Genomic DNA, 6,597 nt, shown 5'->3' on the forward strand with positions numbered 1-6,597 from the left:
AGGGACCATGAGGACATGGGGACCCAGGAGATCACAGAGGGGTGGCTCGGGGAGAAACCTCAGCCACAGCCGGGCCACCAGGAAAACACGACCATGGGATTCCACTGCCACAGACACGAGGAAGGTCCCACGGCACCCCACCTAGGATGCCAGATGGCCCTCGGCACCCACTGAGACCCACCTCACGAGCCCCGGATCCCACCATCAGGACCCCGAAACGACCTCACCACAAACCCAACGCCAGGGCCACATTGCTCGTTTCTCTTCCAACCTCCATCCCAGTCAAGCTCTGGGAGACTGGCGTGGCCCCCACTTGGGACGTTTCCCAGGGCCAGGCAGCCCAACCCCATGCCACGCAAATGCGGTCGTCGGCACCGGTTGTTTCTCCACAGGGGAGTGGGCAGAGATCCAGCTCACAGCAGAGCGAGTCACTCACTGGATGGAACACCGGGCACAGCCACCTCTTGCGCAGCTTCCCAACCTCTACGATGCCGGTCCGGCCCAGCAGGATCTTCCCCCAACTTGGAAGGGGGAGACGCGTGCCACACAGTAGGCAACGAGGCACCCTCGGTCCCCACCGCGGAGCCCGGCAAAACCCTTGCTCTCCACCCCCATCCCATCGAGGGGGAAGGGGAGGAGGGTCCTCTGCAAGTGAGTCACTATGGCAGCACTACCATAATGCAGAGAGGTGGCAGGCCGGGGGATCCTGTAACCCAAAGGCACACCTCTTGGATCGCTACAGAAGGCTTTCTCACCGAGGATGGTTCACACTCCCCACCTGCCAGTTGCCCCTCGTCGGGCCCACAGAGGCGCTCAGGGACGCCTGGGGAAGGGAGGGGGCCTGTGGTACCAAGAAAAATATGCGTGCGGCAACCTTAAGCCTTCGCGGTCTGGGCAGGGGCCTGGCTGCTGCGCGTGCACGCAATCCCCCAAGGGTCCCCCCGTCCACCTGCCTCCTTTCTCCCAGGCAAAGCACCTCCAAGTAAACCTACACACAACCTGTCGGAGACCGAACAGTAGCCCATTGGCAGTCTGCCGGCACATGCATCACCTGCCTGAGCCCACCGCGATAGCTCACATGGCCCGCACGCACCCGCCAGAGGGGAGCATGGGACCTGCGCTCGCCAGACCAAGCGGCACCCTTCCCTGCGTGGGAGGGGTGCGTCTCACTCAACCACCTCAACCCCCACACCAACGAGCTCCCTCAGGACCCACTCGCAGACACAGTGGTGGCCACTGGAGGAGGGGTGCTGGGGGTGGGAACCACACACCACCGCTCGGCCTTGGGCATCTGAGGGATAAGCTGGGGGGGAAGTGGGGGAGCTGGGCACGGTAGGCTCATGCCTGTCATCCCCGCACTTTGGGAGGCGAGGGAAGGTGGATCCCTCCATCCAAGCCTTGGCAACATGGTGAAACCTCGTCTCTAAAAAAATACAAAAACTGACTCGTATCATAACCTGGACTCAAAGTTAATAAATAGATAAATAGGCTGGGCACGGTGGCTAATGCCTGTAATCCCAGCACTTTGGGAGGCCGAGGCAGGCGAATCACAGGGATCAGGAAATCGAGACCATCCTGGCAGCCACAGGAACCCCGTCTCTACTCAAAATACAAAAAATTAGCCAGGCGTGGTGGCGGGCGCCTGTAGTCCCAGCTACTTTGGAGGCTGAGACAGGATAATGGTGTGAACCTAGGAGGCAGAGCTTGCAGTAAGCTGACATTACGCCACTGCACTCCAGTCTGGGCAACAGAGTGAAACTCCGTCTCAAAAATAAATAATAATAATAAATAGATTAAAATTGAAAATTTAAAAAAAAGTAACTGGCCAGGCACAACTGCTCAAGCCTGTCATCCCAGCAATTTGGGAGGCCGAGGTGGGCAGATCACCTGAGGTGGCCAGTTCGAGACCTGCCTGACCCACATAGAGAAATGTCATCTCTACTAACAATACAAAATCAGCCAAGTGTAGTGGCACATGCCTGTAATCCCAGCTACTCAGGAGGTTGAGGCAGGAAAATCGCTTGATCACAGGAGGTGGAGGTTGCAGTGAGCCGAGATGGTGCCATTGCACTCCAGCGTGGGCAACAAGAGTGAAACTCTGCCCCCCCCCAAAAAAAAATTAAGTGCTGTTTTCTGTTATTTTTACTTCCTACCCTGAGAGGAACATAATACAGATGTTGTCTGTCTCCCTGCCTGCCTGCATGCCTGTGGCAGGGCCTCACTCATTCTTTCGCCCAAACTGGAGTGCAGTGACACCATTATGGCTCACTCACTGCATCCTCAAACTCTCCAGAGTTAGGTGATTCCTCAAGGGATCCTACGCCTCGGCCTCCCAAAGTGTTGGGGTTACAGACGTGAGCCACCAGCACCCGGCCTGAGTTAATACGTCTGGTCTAACTACGTCTTAACCACACACCCATGAAGAACTCAAGTCAAGAATCCGTAGGAGACTCAGCATTCTCTCCTGAAAGCAGTGAGGAGGAAGGCGGCCGTGTGTACCGAGCTCCTGGGCTTTTAGGTGACCATGCATAGAGGAGAGATTTCCAATGTTTCCAGAGAGGTGCGAGCCACAGTCATTGGGGCATCCGAGCACGAGAAGGGGTTTCTGACAGCCACTTAAGGGCCAGGAAGGGCCAGAATTTGCCAAGGCCCGTGTCCCAGGGTGGGGCTGATGGAACCCAAGGTAGACGGAGTCAGCAGTCTGCAAAGAGAGAGCTCCAGCCCTAGGACCCTCTGTGCAGACAGAATCAGAAGGAAGAGAGTCCTTCGTCCTACATGCCACATCCCTCCACTGAACTTGGGATCAGATCCGTTTTCCAAACATGAGGTAACTCTCACTTTGCAATGGATCACAAGGGGCCAGGCTTTCCAGAGTCAGCAGGGTAAAGAAGTCATTCTGGTTTGGCCTCCCCCAACCCCTGGTAACTGGTGAGTTTATTTTTTATTTTTATTTTTTTATTAATATTATACTTTAAGTTTTAGGGTACATGTGCAGAATGTGCAGGTTAGTTACATATGTATACATGTGCCATGCTGTTGCACTGCACCCACTAACTCATCATCTAGCATTAGGTATATCTCCCAGTGCTATCCCTCCCCCCTCCCCCCACCACACAACAGTCCCCAGAGTGTGAGGTTCCCCTTCCTGTGTCCATGTGTTCTCATTGTTCAATTCCCACCTATAAGTGAGAATATGCGGTGTTTGGTTTTTTGTTCTTGTGATAGTTTACTGAGAATGATGATTTCCAATTTCATCCATGTCCCTGCAAAGGACATGAACTCATCCTTTTTTATGGCTGCATAGTATTCCAGGGTGTATATGTGCCACATTTTCTTAATTCAGTCTATCATTGTTGGACATTTGGGTTGGTTCCAAGTCTTTGCTATTGTGAATAATGCTGCAATAAACATACGTGTGCATGTGTCTTTATAGCAACATGATTTATAGTCCTTTGGGTATATGCCCAGGAATGGGATGGCTGGGTCAAATGGTATTTCAAGTTCTAGATCCCTTTGCCATCCCCATCAAGCTACCAATGACTTTCTTCACAAAATTGGAAAAAACTACTTTAAAGTTCATATGGAACCAAAAAAGAGCCTGCATCGCCAAGTCAATCCTTATCCAAAAGAACAAAGCTGGAGGCATCACACTACCTGACTTTAAACTATACTTCAAGGCTACAGTAAAAAAGCAGCCTGGTCCTGGTACCAAAACAGATATATAGATCAATGGAACAGAACAGAGCCATCAGAAATAATGCCACATATCTACAACTATCTGATCTTTGACAAACCTGAGGAAAACAAGCAATGGGGAAAGGATTCCCTATTCAATAAATGGTGCTTGGAAAACTGGCTAGCCATATGTAGAAAGCTGAAACTGGATCCCTTCTTTACACCTTATACAAAAATCAATTCAAGATGGATTAAAGACTTAAATGTTAGACCTAAAACCATAAAAACCCTAGAAGAAAACCAAGGCATTACCATTCAGGACATAGTCATGGGCAAGGACTTCATGTCTAAAACACCAAAAGCGATGACAACAGAAGCCAAAATTGACAAATGGGACCTAATTAAACTAAAGAGCTTCTGCACAGCAAAAGAAACTACCATCAGAGTGAACAGGCAACCTACAAAACTGGTGAGTTTAAATGAGCTGAGGCTGGCCGGGCCGGAGCCACTACGGGGGGAAGGAGGTTGGGCGGGTTGGTGGGGGGGCCTGAGGCATTGCAGAAAGTGGGTCTGAGCCTCGACGACGACGGTGCTGCAGGAACCCGTCCAGGCTGCTATATGGCAAGCATTAAACCTCTATGCATACCGAGATGGGGTTTTTCTCACAGAACGCCTTTATGCAGAAGTACACTGAGAAGAAGCCTTGTTTTTACTGGCGACCTGTTCTTACCACCCAGGAAAGGCCTGTAAAGCATATGGACTCCTGAAAGGACATAGTTGTACTACACCGCAATGCAAATACCTGCTTGCAAAGTGTTGTGTTGATCCCAGCAAGCTTGCAGAAGGGGAACAAATCTTATCAGGTGGAGTGCTTCATAAGCAGAAAAGCCATGATGATATTGTTACTGAGTTTGGTGATTCAGCTTGATTTCCCCTTCCATTATTCGGACATGTATATTGAAAGACAGATCGGCTTGCCAAAGGATCAGAATGCTACCAAAATAGCCTTAGTTTTAAATCTTTTCTTCTGGTATCCCTTTGAATCGTTATGTGAAATAGTTGAAAAGCCAGATCCTGACCAAACAATTAAATTCACGTCTTTACAGAACTTTAGCAACTGTCTGCCCAACTCTTGCACAACACAAGTACCTAATCATAGTTTATGTCACAGACAGCCTGAGATCGTTCTTACAGAAACACCCCAGGACACAACTGAATTAAACATATTGAATTTAGAATCTTCTAATTCAAAATATTCCTTGAATACAGATTTCCCAGTATCTTCTATTGATTCAGCTGTAATTTCACCTGAAACTGTCCCACTGGGAACAGGAACTTCCATATATTCTAAGCAGGTTCAAAATAAGCCAAAAACTGGTCGAAGTTTATTAGGAGGACCAGCAGCTCTTAGTCCATTAGCCCCAAGTTTTGGGATTTTGCCATTAGAAACCCCAAGTCCTGGAGATGGATCCTATTTACAAAACTACACTAATACACCTTCTGAAATTGATGTGCCATCCACCAGAGCCCCTTCAAAAAAGTCTGTTGCCAGAATCGGCCAAACTGGAGCAAAGTCTGTCTTCTCACAGAGTGGAAATAGCCAAGAGGTAACTCCAATTCTTGCACAAACAGAAAGTTCTGATCCATAAATAAATACAACACCTCAGATATTGAGCCCCACTATGATATCTCCCCCAAATGCACTGCATTGAAGAAGTTCACGACTCTTTACTAGTGACAGTTCCGCAACCAAGGAGAATAGGAAGACATTAAAAATTAAGTTTCCACCTAAAATCCCAAACAGAAAAACAAAAAGTAAAACTAATGAAGGAGGAATAACTCAACCTAACATAAACGATAGCCTGGAAATTACAAAATTGGACTCTTTCATCATTCAGAAGGGAAAATATCCACAATCACACCTCAGATTCAGGCTTTTAATCTACAAAAAGCAGTAGCAGAAGGCTTGATGAGCCTTCTTCGTGAAAGGGGGAAAGGTTATTTAGCTTTGTGTTCATACCATTGCAAAGAAGCTATGAATATTTTGAGCCATCTACCTTCTCACCACTACAATACTGGTTGGGTTCTGCGCCAAATTGGAAGGGTCTATTTTGAACTTTCAGAGTACATGCAAGCTGAAAGAATACTCTCAGAGGTTAGAAGGACTGAGAAGCATAGAGTCAAAGGCATGGAAATCTACTCTACAACACTTTGGCAGCTTCAAAAAGATGTTACTCTTTCAGTTCTGTCAAAAGACTCCACAGACATGCATAAAAATTCGCCAGAGGCCTGGTGTGCTGCAGGGAAGTGTTTCAGTCTGCAATGGGAACACGATATTGCAATTAAATTCTTCCAGAGAGCTATCCAAGTGGATCCAAATCATGCTTATGCCTATACTCTATTAGGGCAGGAGTTTGTCTTAATTGAAGAGTTGGACAAAGCGTTAGCTTGTTTTTGAAATTCTATCAGAGTCAATCCTAGACATTATAATGCATGGTAAGTGGTAATGAAGTGTAAAGACAAAGTCTTGTTGATGGTGCTGGTAGTCACTAATTTTTCTTGTTAGATAGCTCTTTATTGTCATGAATTTGGTTACTAATACTTAGGGATGGTATACACTGGTCAATAACTTCAAACTAACATGTTTTCTTATGAAATGTATGTCTTTAACAAACTCTTAAGTTAACTAATGATAATAGAATACCAGATCCATATACTCAACAGTTTCAGTCTTCTACCAAAATTTAGCAGATACCGTAGTTGAGTTTTGTTTGTTTGCTTGCTTGTTTAGTTTTGTTACTTGATTTCTTATTTTTTCTTTGAACACAGAAATGGTGATTGGGACAAAAAGTGCTTGGGAAATTGGAAAGGAATAGCATAATTCACTTATTGGATAATAGAAAAAAACACTGAAAAAATTCA

The 6,597-nt window shown here is 47.2% G+C and overlaps 1 pseudogene; it reads left to right on the forward strand.

The window, feature by feature from the left end:
* Window positions 1-760: 760 nt before the first annotated feature.
* LOC134759568 (cell division cycle protein 27 homolog) lies at window positions 761-5,578 on the forward strand (annotated as a pseudogene).
* Window positions 5,579-6,597: the final 1,019 nt, after the last annotated feature.

The sequence above is a fragment of the Pongo abelii genome, chromosome 11, assembly GCF_028885655.2.
Source record: "Pongo abelii isolate AG06213 chromosome 11, NHGRI_mPonAbe1-v2.0_pri, whole genome shotgun sequence".
Taxonomy (NCBI): Eukaryota; Metazoa; Chordata; class Mammalia; order Primates; family Hominidae; genus Pongo; species Pongo abelii.